This window comes from Rattus norvegicus, chromosome 10 (assembly GCF_036323735.1).
Source record: "Rattus norvegicus strain BN/NHsdMcwi chromosome 10, GRCr8, whole genome shotgun sequence".
Classification (NCBI taxonomy): Eukaryota; Metazoa; Chordata; class Mammalia; order Rodentia; family Muridae; genus Rattus; species Rattus norvegicus.
In genome coordinates this window covers 103,377,511-103,395,189 of record NC_086028.1, presented here as the reverse complement: position 1 = coordinate 103,395,189, position 17,679 = coordinate 103,377,511, and the positions used below count along the sequence as shown (strand labels likewise).

Below are 17,679 nucleotides of genomic sequence, written 5' to 3'. Positions count from 1 at the left end.
GTGAGTTTCAGGACAGTCATGGCTACACAGAGACACCCTGTCTCAAAAACCCCCCACCAAAAAAACAAACAAACACACACACAAATAAATGCATGAATGGATGAATGAATGAACAAACAAAATTAATAATCTGAATTCTTTAGCTAAGAATGGTTACAAGCTTCTATAATCCTAGCACACAAGAGGTAGAGGCAGGAGGACCTCAAATTCAGGACCATTCTAGATTATATAGTAATACTTCATCTCAGAAAGCCAAACCCAGAATTGCCTTAAACCTAATTAAACTGAAAGCTCTGTATTTATTTTCCACATTTTAAAATGTTGGGTTTTAAAAGAGATTTATTCATTTATTTTATGTATATGAGTGCTTTATCTGCATGTACACCAGGTGCCAGAAGAGGAGGGCATCGGATCCCATTACAGATGGTTGTGAGCCACCTCGGGCCCGCTGGAAGAGGAAGAGCAGTCAGTGCTTTTTTTTTTTTTTAATTCATTTATTATATATAAGTACACTGTAGCTGTCTTCAGACACACCAGAAGAGGGCATCGGATCTCTTTACAGATGGTTGTGAGCCATCATGTGGTTGCTAGGAATTGAACTCAGGACCTCTGGAAGAGTAGTCAGGTGCTCTTAACCGCCGAGCCATCTCTCCAGCCCCCAGTCAGTGCTCTTAACCGCTGAGCCACCTCTCTGACCCTGTATTTTCCACATTCATAAACATTTCTCCATCGTTTCTTTTCTCTTTAATAACACTGTCGTTTTATGTGTATTAATGAAGCCAGGGCCACGCCCACACCTTCTAACCAGTGAGCTATGCTCCATTTCTTTCCATGTACTTTCTAAATGCAGTGAATTCATGTCTGTGCTCTATGACTTTAATATGTTCTTATGTAAGGAGCAGGTATTACATGTACTGCCTAATGGTAGGCATTTAGTAAAATTACCCACTTACCTATTTTTATTTTTCCTTTAAAAACTAGCTAACTGGGGTCAGAGAGGCATCTCAATACTTAAGAGGGGCTTGCTGTTCTTGCTGGGGACCCAGGTTCAGTTCTTAGCAACTACACAGCAGCTAAAAGCTGCCTGCAGCTCTAGTTCCAGCACGCACACACGCACGCACTCTTAATAAATAAAACAGCTAAACTCTGGGTGCTTCAATCTGTAAATTCCAACTATCTTCTCACTCCTCATTTCTACTTTGTGTTGTGGGAAGCCCAATTCTAGGATTACCTCAAAGGTCTTGGACCCCAGTGTACAGAAACCTTCTCCCAGACATTGAAATACCAACCTAAGTACAATTTTCAGGAGATGTTTGGTGTACTTCAAGTTGCTAATCAACTGACTTCAAGACAGAGGAGCTACCCAGGTAGACCTGACCTAATCACACAGACCCTTTAAGTCTGGGCTTTGTGAGCACAAGCAGAGGATGAAGTTCAACATATGATGAGGATTTGACAGAAATGCTGATTTGAAAATGGGAGGAAGGAGGAGTTGTAAGAAACTTTTCAGGCAGTCAGAAAATAAAGGCCTATCAAGGAAATGAATTTTGCTAGCAACAAGAATGAGCCTACAAGGAAAAGCTTATATAGAGGCTCCATCTGGAAACTTGGCTGGGCCATCACCCCTCCTGGTCCTTTCATCTAAAGAACTGTGACTCAAGACTCACTGCTTTTTAACCTCTAAGCTGCGGTCACCTGCTATGCTACAACAGAAAACCAACACAACTGCCTCGCTCACGTGCTTTGGACTTGAAGGTAATGCTGAGGCCTAAGTAGAAACACTGTTCAGGAGTTTTGTCTTGTTTTTTGAGACAGGGGCTCACTGTGTAGCTCCTGTCTAGCCTGTATGTATGTACACACACACGCACCTACCTACCTACCTAGATCAGGCTGGTCTCAAACTCACTGAGATCCTCTTGCTGGGATTAAAGGCATGCACCACCCTACCCAGTTCTGTTCAGGAGTTTTAGTTCAGGAACAGCCAGGAGTCATATTATCCCAGTAATTACATCAGAGTAAACTTACTAAAAGGATTTATTAACCATTTAAAAGTGGATATGCTGGGGTTGGGGATTTAGCTCAGTAGTAGAGCGCTTGCCTAGGAAGCGCAAAGTCCTGGGTTCAGTCCCCAGATCCGAAAAAAAAAAAGACCCCCCCCCCAAAAAAAGTGGATATGCTTTAAGGGAGCTAAAGAAGACCTGAAGGGGCAAAATGGTGGGGCAGATATTTAGTACCTACAAGATGAACATTTGTCTATGAATCAGGAACGGGCAAAGAGCTGCAAAGAACATCCCTCCCTCTGCAGCACTGAAGAGGATGTGCGAAGAGAGAACACAGCTGCTCTATGGTCAGTCAGCAATGAGGGATTCCAGCTGAGGGTTCAGGTCTGAGTTGGACCACCCTGATCTACAGATCTAGATGCAGGCTAACCAGGGGCTACATAGTGAAACCCTGTCTCAAAAAAACAAGACAAGACTCCCGAACAGAAGAGCTTTCTGTGTAGGCAGACACTGCAGGGGTGGGGGTGCTCTATAAGAACCAGAATGAGGACCCTACAAACTCTTAGACAATTCTAGTAGCTGCATCAGAAGCAAGCACACTAAAAGCAGGGAAGGAAGCCTCCTCTGACCCTCTCCCCTCTCTACTGTCCTGACACAGCCCTTTATGGAGGCCTAACATGAAACTAGCTAACTAAAACGAAATGTTCATAGTGCTGGCTGCATTAAAAGCAAAGCGGATGGATGTGATTTACCAGGCTGGGATCTTATAGACTGACTATTGGCAGCCTATCCCCTTTGCTCTTGGCAAATGAACATGCACTTGAATTCACATAAAACATCAAAATGGTATTTCTACTTAATGATGTTCTCTTCCCTAAATAAGGAGCTGACTTAATTACACATCGCAGTTCAAGCACAATCCTACCAGTCTCTTCTCTAAAGACAAAACTGTTGAACTAACTTTTAATGTATGTATATAAAATATAGGGGAAAAGAAGTTACTCCTTATTTCCAGGCCATAAGTAGTGCGCCTGGCTTCCTCTCCTAGCACCCACCCTATGTCTCCCTTTGTTCTCCATCAGAATGTCAGCCAGCCAGTGTTCTCACCCTGACAGGATGACTCCTAACAGAGGGCAGCGGTGTTCCATTAGTCTTCAGCACAGAAGTTCTACTACACAACCCAGGGAGTCCCTAATTACAGATACCCCCATGCCTCACTGCACAGCATCACCTCGGTCTCCTCAGCCACTAGGACTAAGTAGTCCAGGGAGAAGAGCAATCTCTCCTCTACTTTTTGGTTCACTGGCATGAAGAGCTCTAAGCAGGTGCTATCTTTATCTTTTGATGCAGCAAAACTGTCCTGTGACCTCTGGTAGAAATATTTATTTCAAATCCTAGCTCAGTTCAAAATTGCCAGGATAACAAGAGGTCGTTCTGGGTGTGCTATCAGATGTGAAACTAGCAGGGCTGCTCTCAGGAGTCGGCCATTAAGTGCGTCACTGAAAACAGGACTGTGAGTTTGTGCCGATGCAACATGGAACGTCCTCTTCCTCCTTTGACACTGTTGACTTGCAGGAAAGGAGGAATCTGCAAATCACTCAAGCTGACTGTGTTGCTCCTACACTGGCCCTATCTAGTCTTTCTGTCTGGTTTTGTTCTCTCTCCCCAATCCTCTGAACAGTTACTATTTATTCTAGTTCTCCCCTCTCTCTCCACCATTACCTTGGTAGTCAATAAATGCTCTTTCTGGCTTCTTTTAACTTGAAGTTCCATTTTTAAAAAAATCATGTCCTGTAGAACTCTTCATTTCCTATGAGTATAATACATAACTTCTACCATTCTAGTTGCTAGGAAGTTGATTCACCATAGACAACAGAGGACTTAGCACAGAGCTTTTAGTCATCACAGAATGGATAGGTTTTTTTAATAAAACTTTAAAAAAAAAAAAAAGGTTTGTTTATTATATAAGTACACTGTAGCTATCTTCAGACACAACAGAAGAGGGCACCAGGTCTCATTTCAGATGGTTGAGAGACACATGTGGTTGCTGGGATTTGAACTCAGGACCTCTGGAAGAGCAGTCCGTGCTCTTAACCCCTGAGCCATTTCTCCAGCCCGGAATGAGTAGTTTAAATTTCTTTTTTTTTTTTTTTTTTTCCAGAGCTGGGGACCGAACCCAGGGCCTTGTGCTTGTTAGGCAAGCGCTCTACCACTGAGCTAAATCCCCAACCCCAGGAATGAGTAGTTTAAATAGCATGTCTGTTGTAGAGGTAGAAGTGACCAACAAGATCAGGGAGCAAGCATGGCTGAGCTATGGTAGAGCCTCTTCATGGCTTTCAGATGGGAAAGAAGCATGCGTCTTATGCCCCTTCTTAACAAAGACATGCAGACCACACGCAGGTTCAAATAGACGTGGTGGGAGCATGAGCTTACTGAACTCCAACAGCCACAGCTGTCCACTAAGGGCATCAGGCTGGAACTACTGATCCCATCCTTGGACACTAGAATGTGATTCTCACTAACAGTGTAGGAAAGACTGATTGGGATGTGGCATCCATCACAGAAGTCCAACACAAACTCCAGGGAGCACACAACACTTACACTGTTCCCAGGGCTCTGTGCTGCTGCTCACTGTTTTCCTGTCTTTCAGTTGGTAGCACTTCAGATTGTCTTACTTAGCCTCCCCAGTGCTCTTCGCCCCTTCCTGTTTTTCTATGCCTCCACTGAGGACAAGGTTTCCTTCTGTTGATGAAATCCTGTCAACACGGGTCTGTTGGTCTCAAGCTTGTCTTGAAAGCCTGTCTGGAAGCTCCTACGTTCCACCTTCACATGTGAAAGGCATTCCGATGCCGATTTCTAGATTGGCAGTTATTGTCTCAGGACACGTTCCTGCCTACTGTCCTCTGGTCTCTATAGTTATTCTACAACTAATCTTTATTATTGCTCCTTTGAAGCAAATGTGCCTTCTTGCCTTTTGGCTGGTTAAGACAGGGTCTCACTGTGTTATCCAGGTTGATCTGAACTCTGGGGCTCAAGTATCCTCTGGCCTCTACCTCCTGAATAGCTGGAAGTACAGGTGTGTCCCACTACATGGCTTGTTCCCCTGGATGATACCCATGTCAAGGTTTTGGGGTTTTGCTTCAGCCATCTTCCTCCTCTTCCTTCTGTTCACCTCTCTCCATCATTCTGCGCAGATTTATAGTGATTCTTGAATCTTTGAATTTTTGGCTGACAGTCAAAGACCTTAGTAATTTTTAAAAAAATGTTTATATGTGCATGGTGTTTAGCCTGCATGTATGTTTATGCCCTACATACATGCGGTGCCTGTGGAAGCCGGAAAAGGGCTTCAGACTCCTTGGATCTAGAGCTACACACGGTTATGAGTACTGGAAATCAAACCTGGGTCCTCTAGAAGAACAACTTAACCACTTAACCACTGAGCCATCTTTCCAGTCTTGGAAACATTTTTTTTAAAACACAACTCCTGACTTCACTCTTTTGCTTTTCTTTCTGAGATTTCAATTATAAATTTTAGACTTTTAACAGTGTCCCATTTCCTTCTGGGGTATTTTTATTTTTATTTTCTTTTTACTCTCTAGCCTTCTATCTCATGGCTGGGAAGCTGAAGATTTTTTTTTTTCCTGGTCTATCTTCCATTCACTAACAGAAGTTCTAACTGCAAATTTTCTAACCTGAGTGATTATATGTTTCAATCCTAAAATTTCTATGTAAATACCTCATAGCTTCCAGTTTTCTGCTGAATGGTCCATCTGTCACCTAACTCACCTGTAGGCATAATGTTATTGTGCACATTGTAAAGACTAGCCTATTATTCAAATGCCCCAGTAATCCAGACATGGCATTGTAAGGCTTATTCTAAAAATTTCCTGTGTCGATGTTGTGTAAGCACTGCTCCCCATTTATTCTCTGATTTGTCAATAAAAGCTGATCAGCCAATGGCTGAGCAGAGAAGAGAGACTAAAGCTCAACTTCCAATCCCAGCCAGGGAAAGGGGAGAGAGGGCGAGGAAGAGGGGATTTGGTAACAAGGAAAGGTTCCAGGAGCCGCCATGAGAACACATCTGGGGCAGAGAGAGCCAAATCAGTATTAAAATGTATCTTGGGGATTTTGGGTTGGGAGGTAGCCAGATTAGCTTAGAGGATTAGAATAGAATAATATCTGCTCAATTATTGTGCCTTAAAGCTTGATGAAATAAATCTTATAGTTCCCTATCTCATTTATTTGGGAACTGTCTGGAATAAGGAAAAAATTATCACTTTTAAAAGGGCACTGACACTCAGCAACCACTCACTGGCGCGGCCTTGAGGTCCCCACCTGACAAGGGTCTCACTCTGGGTCTCCCATCTTTACTCTGAAAGGTCATCTTCTGCACCTCCTGTTTGGCCAACTGCTGGTCTTTGTGTCAAAAGCTGTAGACTGTGCAAACTTCTGGATGTTACCTTCCTCTAGGAAGGATACAATTTTGTTTTGCTGTGCAATTTAAGACTAAGGCAATTCACTTAATTCCAGCTGATTCAAAACTTCCAAATGTACCTTACTCTGACTCTGAATGTAAAAACTGTCATACACATACACCCTCAGATGGTTTCCAACAAAAACTGGGTTCTTTTGCTATCCTTCTCTGGAGTCCTCAGTCTCTAAGTCCCAGTTTGTGTGTCTGCTTTAACTCTCTTCAATGTCTTAATCTTGCCGTTCAGTTCTGTCCTTCCGAGCATGCAACTGGCAACTGCCTTTGAAAGGTACTAGGAGTTTCTCTCTCCTTAACAACAATCAAGCTTCTCAGAAGTACACACACATGTTGGCAACTTCAATACCTCAGACATTGGTTCAACCACGTACCTGCCTTCCAGTCTTTGGCAGAAGGTTGGACTACTCAATGCAGAGGAAGCAGAAGGAAACGAGTTTTTATGGCAATTCTCTCCATTAAGAAACAGGAAGGGGTTGGGGATTTAGCTCAGCGGTAGAGCACTTGCCTAGCAAGCCCAAGGCCCTGGGTTCGATCCCCAGCTCCGAAAAAAAGAAAAAAAAAAAAAAAACAGGGAGAATCTTAACAAATTTTCTCACTTGACCTGCTACAGTGTAGAAGATTGTTTTCTAATGTTCTTTGTAGTCCAAAGGCAAATTTTTCCTTATCTTAATATTCTTTTGGTTTTTTTTCTTCTGGGCTGTGGATGGAACTCAGGGTTCTTACACACATGGTGGCCAGTGTTTCTACCACTAAGACATGTCCCCAGTCTATTTGTTTTAGTGTGGTTGGATTGCACTTCTCAAATTTTCTTTAAGTATCCGATTTTAAAGAAACACCAGGCCAGACAGTGGTAGTGCTCACCTTTAATTCCAGCACTCAGGAGGCAAAAGCAGGCAGACCTCTGTGAGTTTGAGGCTAGCCTAGTCTGCAAAGCAAGTTTCAGGACAGCCAGGGACAGAGAAACCCTGTTTTAAAAAAACAAAACAGGAAATAAAGAAATGTCAATTCTAGAGCCGGAGAATGGTTCAGGAGTAAAAGCACTTGCTACAAATGCCTAATACCTGACTTTATACCACTGGCCTTTGGCCTACATACAGGTGGCATGGTGCACACTCACCAACTCCACACAGAAGCAGAGAGTGGTGTGTGTGTGGGGGGGGGGATTTCTGGTTAACTGGTTAACCAATCTTGGTTGTCAACTTGACTACATCTGGAATTAACTAAAACCCAAATAACTGGGCACACCTGTGAGGACTTTTTTCCCCTTAATTAAATCATTTCAAGTGGAGGACCCATTTCTAATCCAGATCTTTGAGTGGGAAAATAAACCTTTAATCTTCATCTCCTGAGGTGGGAAAACCCCCAAAGGGGTTAAAGATTAAAGAACTGGACCACATTTGCCAGCAGCCTGTACAAACGACTCTTAAGAAGGAAGCTTCTCTTTTTGCTTTCCTTAGCAAGTCCATTCCCTCACTGGCCCTCTTTTTCAAGATTCTGGAGAACATAAACGAAAGAAGAGCTGAGATATCTAGCCTCATGTAGTGACCAATTATTGGATTCTTGGACCTTCTGGTTTGTAGGCAGGCACTGTTGGGTCAGCTGGACCACATTTTATAAGCCATTCTAATAAATCCTCCCCCACTCCCAGAGAGGGGAATTCATTCTATAAGTTCTTTTCCTCTAGAGAACCCTAACTAAGCTTAAAAACTAAGCATTTTGGCTATCACTTTTCATTCTTTGTTCATAACTAAACCAGTTTCATAAAATAAGTTAGACAACCAATCCTTTCTAAGTTTTCAGGTGGCTTACACACATCTCACACACACACACACACACACACACACACACACACACACAACCACACACAGCAAACAGGTAGGCAGTTATGGGAAAGAAGTTTAGAGTTGGTTTGTTCACTTGGTTGGTTGTGGGGACTCAGGCCTTAACTTTGAGCTAACCCCCCAGCCACTAGGAGAGAAGTTATTTTATCAATTTCCTTCCTTGACCTGGTTAAGCTTTTGGACTCTATAGGAGACTAACACAAATTGAAAAGTGAAGATCCTGCCTAACACAAATTTAGAGATCAATAGACATTTATTTCCTTCCTCTAAAAAGTGACTTTAAAAATAGGGGAGAGGTATTGGCGGAAATGGCTCGACAGTTAAGAGCACTGGCTGTTCTTGCAGAGAACCTGAGTTCAGTTCCGAGCACCCACATGCAGCTCACAACCATCTGTAACTCCAGTTCCAAGAAACCCATTGCCCTCTCTTGGCCTCCACAGGGACCAGATATGCATGTGGTACAAACATAAATGTAAGCAAACCACTCATACCACCTACATAAAAATAAATGAATCTTTTGGGGCTGAGACAATGCCCAGTAATTAAAAACAGTTGGTGCTCTTGCAGAGGTCCCAGGTTCAGGTCCTGACACCCACATGTGGTTTACAATCATTAATAACCACAGTTCCAGGGGATCAGATGACCTCTTCTAAACTCTGAGGACATCCGGCTATCTCCATGAAGACAAAACACTCACACAAATAAAGTGAACAAATCTAAAACAGAAAAAGTGTTTTGTTTTTACCGTATGCATATGTTGGCCTGCTGTGTATGCATGCGTACTATTTGTGTACCTGGTACACATGGAGGCCAGAAGAAGGTGTTGGACTTTTTGGAACTAGAGTTACAGATGGATTTAAGCTAACATGTGGGTGCTGGGAACTGTCAGTGCAAGAATAGCCAGTGCTCCTAACTGCTGAGCCATTTCTCTAGCCCCTAGAAGATATTATTTTTAAAGCCAGGTAAGATGGCATATACTATAATTCCAATACTCAAGAAGCAAGCAGGAAGGGGTTGGGGATTTAGCTCAGTGGTAGAGCGCTTGCCTAGCGAGTGCAAGGCCCTGGGTTCGGTCCCCAGCTCCGAAAAAAAGGAAAAAAAAAAAAAAGGAAAAAAAAGAAGCAAGCAGGAAGACCAAGGGTTCGAGGTAAGCCTAAGTTATGTGTAAGACTACAACAACTAAAACAAAACACAACACCACACACCCACCCCACTAAGCTCAGTAATAAAGCATTTGCCCAACACAAGCAAGTCCCTCGGATCCACCTCCAGTACCACCAATTTTTTTAAAAAAGTTTCTGCTTCATTATAAACCAGCCATAAAAAGTTATTTTCTGATTCTAAGATAGAAGGTTGCTTTTACATGATCTCTAACGTTATAATTCTGGAGATTAAAGATCAAGAAAGAAATCAGTGGAACTGAAAATGAGATGTCACTGCTCATTGTACCTTCCTTGTCATCCAAAGCTCATGGAACTGCAGTCACCACAGCCCCAAAACATCCACTGTTTCTTTCACCAGCCAAGCAGTGTACCACATGCCTACTCTAAGTCAATAAACTAAATTTTATTTAAACACAAATCCTGCCTACAAGATTAATAGTCTAAGAAAGGCAAAAAGGTAGTAATCTATGATCATTATAAAGAATACAAAGTCAGGTGGGAGAGTTGGCTCAGCGGTTAAGAGCACTGACTGCTCTTCCAGAGGTCCTGAGTTCAATTCCCAGCAACCACATGGTGGCTCACAACCATCTGTAATGGAATCTGATGTCCTCTGCTAGTGTGTCTGAAGACAGCTACAGTGTACTTATACAAATAAAATAAATCTTTAAAAAAAAAAAGGGAGTAGAAAGTCAAGACACCCAAGGAAAACCCTGAAACATTTGCTACTAACAATTCTTCCAAGTGTGTGCAGAGTGTCAACACCATGTTAAGCATTTTATTCTTACTGTTCACAAGCTTCTAAAATGGAGGAAACCAAGCTATACACAGACACAAAGATATGTACATGTACACACATATACATACGTACACACAGGCATCTTATTCACTGTTAAAGTTCCCAACCACCACCACATCACAGAAATTGAGCATAAGAGGCAGGTTTGTAAGTATTCCTCAAACCTTGACTGAGTTCTCTTTGTAAAATGCAGAGATTAAAACTTACTTGGTAGAGCGCTTGCCTAGCAAGCGCAAGGCCCTGGGTTCGGTCCCCAGCTCCGAAAAAAAAAAAGAAAAAAAAAAAACTTACTAATGCTCAGAAAACATACAAATAGTCTTAACCAAAGGCTACAGTGTCTCCTCCACATTAACCAAAGGCTACAGTGTCTCCTCCACATTAACCAAAGACTACAGTGTCTATTCCACATTACTTGCTTGAAGAGTAATTTTATATATCAGCATTTGTGGATATTTTCAGGGTAAAGAAACTTCCTAGCCCACCTTACAAATTATACCAATCAATTACTATAGCCATGTGCATGAAAGGGTTAAAACAATGCCACTCTGTAGACTTGAAGCTCTTCTTTGAAATTACAAGTAATGCATATACAAGTAGGTAATTACAGAGCAGAGGTGTGACTGAGAAACAGACGACCTATCTTTGTGCTGTGTAGAAAGCATGTGCACACTGCACAGGGTACATTATTAAGTACCTCCTTCAGCTGAGATAGCAAAGGCACCCAGAAATTAAGCTAAAGTCACCTCACAAGTGACATATCCAGGAATACAAACCAGAAATGACTTTCTCAAGAGCATACTTGACAGTAGTTGTCAGAAACTAGTATCAACTGTTTAGAGAAAAATAAAAGGATACTGTGTCTTCATAGCTATTCTTAACATAAAGGACTACGCTGGAAAAAAGGTATCTAAAATACTTAACCTTGATTGTCATCTTGACAAGATCTAGAATCACCTGGCAGACAGACTCCTGGGATACCCATATGGTGTTTTCAGGGAAGTTTAACTGAAGAAGACTGTGTGTGTGTGTGTGTGTGTGTGTGTGTGTGTGTGTGTGTGTCTCCGTCCCCATCCTCAGTCCTCATGGGGAGGGGTGTCATCTTACTGGGACTAGACTGAAGGCAGAGGAGGAAGACACCTGAGCAGCAGCATTCTGCCCAACTAAGGATACCATGTAAGCGACCAGCAGCTTCCTGTTCCCATTGCCATGCCTTCTTATCAGGATAGACTACTAATAATAACCCCTTCTCTCCTTAAATCGCTTATGTCACAGCAACAAGAAAGGTAACTAGTCTACTATCTGCGTGGCTTCCCCCTCCCCTTGCCCTTTTGCTTGGCAGAATACTGTTTTACAAAGAAATGATGAAGAGTGGATGTGGTTTCTATCCATGTTTTATGGTCCAAGGCTAAAAGACAGCCGCCAATAGCTGGTGTAGTGGCCCACACCTTAAATCCCACCACCTGGGAGGCAAAGGCAGACAAACCTCTGTGAGTTTGAGGCCAGCCTGGTCTACACAGGACAGCCAGAGCAACACAGTGAAACCCATCTTGAAAAACAAACAAAAAAGAAAGCCACCATACTAACTGTCATTTTCGTGGAAGCTTCACTTGTGTACAATGCTTTCCTATATTCTCATCCTCCTCCCTCCTTTTCTTTATACCCCAGGCCTGCTTCAAACGTATGGCAATCCTTTGACCTCACCCTTCCAAGTTTTTAGCAGTACAGGGGTGAGCCAACACATGTGGATTTATATTTGCAGTTGTGCATGGTGGTACATGCCTGTAATTCAGCCCTTGGTAGGCTGAGGATATATAAATTAGGCGTTTACAGTCAGCCTGGATTATACAAGATCCTATCACAGAAAACACATTTTACTCAAAAAAGACAAAATAATATTTGAGAGTATTACTTTCCTAAAATAAACTATTTTAATATTTCAGCTATGTACAGCTATGTATAAGGTAGAATCACAGGACTGCTATGATGACCAATCCTGTCAATCTAATCGAATGTAGAATCAACTAAAAAACATACCACCTCAGGGTGTCAGGGAGGAGACCCTCTTCCAGAGTGTGCCAGGCCCAAAGGTCCCAGGCAGGGATTGGGTACCGGTTGCTCACTGCCGTCACTGCTTGCTGGGTGTGTGCTTTTGCTCTGCTGCTGCTGTCACCTTTGAAACTGTAGAGCTCCAGGTCCTCAGCCTCTCCAGAACACAGACGGCCACTGCTGAACTGCCTCGCCTGTTGGCTGTAGGCAATTCTAATAACCACTCTTTTACACTGTCTACCGACCACACATTCTATCAGGTCTGTTCCTGGAGAGAACGCTGTCCACTGTCTTCCTAGGGAAGCCCAACTTTTAAGACAGTGCTTTTTCCTTCCACCCACACAAGCCAAAACTTCATCTCAGCAGAGAGCTATTACTCAGATTGTGGAGATGATTTTAAAAGCACATACTTATCAAAATTTACTGCCTAGCATATTTTAAACATGTACTGACTAATTTATAAAGAAAAAAATCCTTAGTATAGATGCTAAAAAAAGAGAGAGAAAATCTGGGGTGGTGGGGGTGCGATGATGGTGCACTCCTTTAATCTCAGCACTTGGGAGGCAGAGGCAGGTGGATCCCATTGATTTGGGGGCCAGCCTGGTCTATAGAATGAGTTCTAGGACAGCCAGGCTACACAGAGAAACCTGTCTGGAGAGAAAAAAAAGATAAAAAAGAAAAGAAAGCCTCGTGAGGGAGGGAAAAGGCCTTTTCTAGGCATCGTGCTTACCCTGGGGTCTCTGCAGCTCCTGCTGCACCCTGAGCAGCCGCCGAGAGATCACACTCCCTCGTCTTCTTCACACTTGTGTGCACATTTTGCCAACCCAGTAATTTTTTCAAGTCCTGATGAATTTTTCTTTAACTTTTCTTTGGCTACTAGCAAGAAGACCATTTAAAGAACCTTTGTCAACTAATATGCTTCACACATTTTCTTCTTTACATATCTGACAGTTAGCTAGGCCCAGAGGCACAGAACTAGTTTCTCCAAGACTGGGAATGAGTGACTGTCTGCCTTTGTTTCTGGGTCTTAGTCTCTACAGAGCTATGTAACTTCTCCCTACCCTCCCACTCCCCCCCACCCCCACCTGCCTCAGTGCTGGGGATGGAAAAGGCACCTTCTGCAAGCGAGGAAAGCACTCCCACTGCCTAGAACTGCACTTTTAAACAGTTTACATTAGTTAAACTGATGGTTGGAAGGAAACAGCAGGTAAGCAAGAGCTGATGCTTGCTAAACACTGTCATCGCTGTGAGTCATCATGCATGACCTTATCACACAGAACATCAAAGAGCAACACTAATGCAAACATAAAGCTAAACACAATGCCTTTCATAGTTTTTCGCTAAAAACCAAACATGTCAGAAACAAAATAAAAGCATCATCAAGGGGTTGGGGATTTAGCTCAGTGGTAGAGTGCTTGCCTAGCAAGCACAAGGTCCTGGGTTCAGTCCCCAGCTCCGAAAAAAAAGAAAAAGGTTTTTTAAAAGCATCATCAATTATATTATGCATCAAAGTTCTGAAGTAAGAGACCTCTCTTGGGGCTGGAGGGATGGCTCAGCAGTTAGAGCACTGACTGTTCTTCCAGAAGTCCTGAGTTCAATTCCAACAACCACATGGTGGCTCACAACCATCTGTGATGGAATCTGATGCCCTCTTCTGGTGTGTCTGAAGACAATGACAGTGTACAGTGTACTTATATAAAACAAACAAGTAAATCTTTAAAAAAAAAAAAAAAGACCTCTCTCCCTCTCCCTCTTAGTGAACTTTCAGGAAACTATCTCCCAAAGAATCCTTCTGCCCATTTTCAGTCAGCACCTTCTCATGTTAGCCTCAGACATCCACTGACATACTCTAGTTCCTGAAGATTCCCCTTTCTGAAACCATCCTAGGTGTGAATTCTAGGGTCTTTATTTGGTATATATTTGTGTCGGACTGACTTGCTCAACAGTGATGGAATCAATCTCAGGGCAAGTACTTCACTGAGAGACACCACACCCCAGTTAGTATAGACTCAACTTGTTCTAGGATGATGATGTAGCTAGGACTGGCCTGGAACTGGATATATAGACCAGGCTAGCGTAACACTTAAGAGATCCACCTGCCTCTGCCTCCTGTGTACTGAGATTAAAGGCAGGCCATACATCCCATCCCATCCCATCCCATCCCATCCCATCCCATCCCATCCCATCCCATCCCACCCCACCCCACCCCATCCCATCTCATCCCATCCCATAACGGGTTCCATTACTTCCGATTATTGAGCAGTACTCTGAAGTACATTGCACACTTCTTTATACACTTACCAGTGACCCTCACCTGGACCATCCCCACCCCTCCCATTCCTGGCTTCTGACAGTGGCCACTCTCATAGGTGCTTCACTGTACTTTCAGTCATTTCCCCAGTGTTAGCCCATGCTAGCCACCTGATGAAATGTCTGTTGAAATCTCTTCTATGTTACTAACTTATGATGGCTTGTTTTGTTTTCTGTCCCAGGCCTGGGACATGTCTTTAATCCTAGCACTTGGGAGGCAGAGATAGGCAGATCTCTGTGAGTTCAAAGTCGGCCAGGGATGCAAAATGAGACCCAGGCTGGTCTCTTGACTCCTGAGCTCAAGTGATCTTCCTGCTTTTCTACAAATTTCAGTTACTTAACCACATGTCTCTCCTGAAAAGCACAATCACAAACTAAAAAGTAAAACCCAGCCAAATAAAGAAACAAACGATAACATGCTCATCCCAAAGCTGTGAGTCTCTCTGCCAGGAAGACTTTGAGGCTGACAAGACTCTATTCCTGTGAACTTCTGTGTTAAAGGACCCCCTCCCCCCCAAAAACGTACTCTGATACACTGTAGACAAAAATGGGTCAAGTGAGGGAAATTGCTTTCCCACCAGGATGTGAGACTGAATAGGAAGTGGCTGAATTAGACAGAAGAAAGGCAGCATCACCCATTCATACTTGGCTTTTGTGTATCAAAGGCTCGACTTCCTTTGCACTTAGCCCATTAACTAAAGCATTCCAGTTTCAAGGTGACACAGATTCTTCCTCCTCTTCCCTTTTTATAACATATTAAAACTAGAATCCTTAAACACACTAAAAATTTTCAGTAACTTTTAAATTTTCAAATAACGCTCTAAGAAAAACCTGCTGTTGTGACATAATAAAAATAACCCACAAGCTCTATCACTAGGGCCCCGCACACTCCTGCCTAAGCCATCTTGATGCCGGTCAGGAATCTGGAGATTTACAGTAGGGCTTTCACACACGAATATGGTTCTTCTATACACATCAAAGTAAAGTTGTTCCATTTAGAGCCCCAAATGACACTGACTGGGGCTGTCAACTTCCAGCCTCACTAGAGACAAGACACTTGTGCCACTGGTTAAGAAATTGTTATGAGGGGTTGGGGATTTAGCTCAGTGGTAGAGCGCTTGCCTAGGAAGCGCAAGGCCCTGGGTTCGGTCCCCAGCTCCGAAAAAAGGAAAAAAAGAAAAAAAAAAAAAAAAGACCTAAATACACAAGAAATTGTTATGAATAGGCTAGATACTTCAGATCAAATGTGGGGTGCCAAAGACCCCCTAGATGTTAAACTTGCTAAAAAATATCACTCAGTCTAAATGAGAAAATGTAACAGGGCTATGGGAGTAGAGAGAACTGAAGACAGGTAGGCCTGGCCTTGTCTCTCATCTATAAACAAGGTGATTTGAACTGGTGATTTGAACTTAGTGACTTGAATCTGGCACTGAGGAGCACTCCTTAGCTAGTGCTATTGTGACATTCAGAATCCTTTCTTGGGCAACAAACAGCCTTTGGCTTAGCAGACTGTACACACCACTTCTGCATCCAGGCTTTCTTTACTTCATCTCTGATGTACAGAACTTCAGGACAAAAAAGGGAAAGAAGAGTGGGAACAATAGCCTTGCAAGAGGACCCAGTGAGAATTCTGGGTGTTAGCATTCTGTCTAAGCTCTGCCCCCCAGTTACCTGGCAACAGCCAGGTAAGACTGATACTATAAAAGGGGCTGCTTGCCCCCTCCTCACTCTCATGCTGTTTTGCTCCTCTCTTGCTCTTGCCTTCCTGCCCCCACTCTCCCCCACATTCCCTCCCCCCCCCCACATGCTCATGGCCAGCCTCTCCCTCTCCCTCTACTACCCTTTTAATTCCCTTCCTCAAGTCCTGAATAAACTCTTTTCTGTACTATTCCTTCGTAGGGCTGGTCCCTCAGAGGGAAGGTATGTCTCAGCATGGGCCCACAGAGGCACCCCTTTCCCCCATACCTCACCACACCTCCATTGAACATACCCCCCCCCCTTATCATTTATAAACACATCACTGGGTACATCTGAATTCAGAGTATATCTGAAGGTGGAATTCTGAAACTGGCAAGTGTTAAGACTAATTTAAGATTCACTTCTTAAAAATCCACAAGTTAAAAAAAAACTATTTGGACTTGGGATTTACCAAATCAAAGTTCTGCCATCCATCCAAGCTTAAATAGACAACACATGCAGGCTATTGAAAGAACTCTATCTGGGGACTAGAAGATAGCAGCTCAGTGGGAAGGCCCTTGCTTATTAGCATGCCTGAGACTCTCAATTGGGTTCTCAGAACCACAAACAGGATTGAATGAATAACTACATGTGAATTTTTTGGTAAGACTAGTTTTTAATAATTTTCTAAAGATTTCTTTATTTTATATATGTGAATGCACTGTAGCTGTCTTCAGACACACCAGCAGAGGGCATCAGATCCCATTACAGATGGTTGTGAGCCACCATGTGCTTGCTGGGAACTGAACTCAGGACCTGTAGAAGAACAGTCAGTGCTCTGAACCACTGGGCCATCTCTCCAGCTCTTTGATAAGACTAGTTAACCAATAAGAAGTGATTTCAAGAAATGAATGCTGACATCCTTTAAAAGCCCTCTTACCAAGTGAGCAATGAGCTTATTAACATGTGTGCTGACCAGGCAGCTCAGCTTGGGCCAGAGATGCCTACCTTTGACTGAGCTCTTAAGTCACTGGGGCTGCACCTGAGCTGTGCAATGTGTAACTACAACAGGTCTTATTGCTGTTTTTTACTCAAACCTTAGGTTTTAATGTCTGTGAGAAATATGTGCTATTCTTTCTCAATTTCACTGGTGACATTCACTGGCAGAGCCAGGGAAAAGGAAGTACCCATTCCTCCAGGCACCAACACAAAAAAGTAATGCAAGGATCTCCACACTGTCCGCTGAGGTGGACTCACACTACCCTTCTACCTTCCTCCCAAGCAGGCTGACTAGTTGAAAACTCAGTCACTATCTTAAAAGTCAACCTGAGCAAAAGAAAAGTATCAATTTTCAACT

At 43.1% G+C, this 17,679-nt stretch overlaps 1 protein-coding gene across 12 annotated transcripts in view; it reads right to left on the bottom strand.

The window, feature by feature from the left end:
- Positions 1–17,679, bottom strand: part of Tnrc6c (trinucleotide repeat containing adaptor 6C) — a 110,749-nt gene that overhangs the window by 83,057 nt on the left and 10,013 nt on the right. For 3 of the 12 annotated variants that reach the window (XM_063269259.1, XM_063269258.1, XM_063269262.1), the window contains exon 2: positions 7,351–7,454. The exons of the other annotated variants lie outside the window; for them this stretch is intronic. The gene's annotated coding sequence lies outside the window, so the exon portion shown is untranslated. The remainder of the gene's footprint in view (positions 1–7,350; positions 7,455–17,679) is intronic. 12 annotated transcript variants of the gene reach the window in all.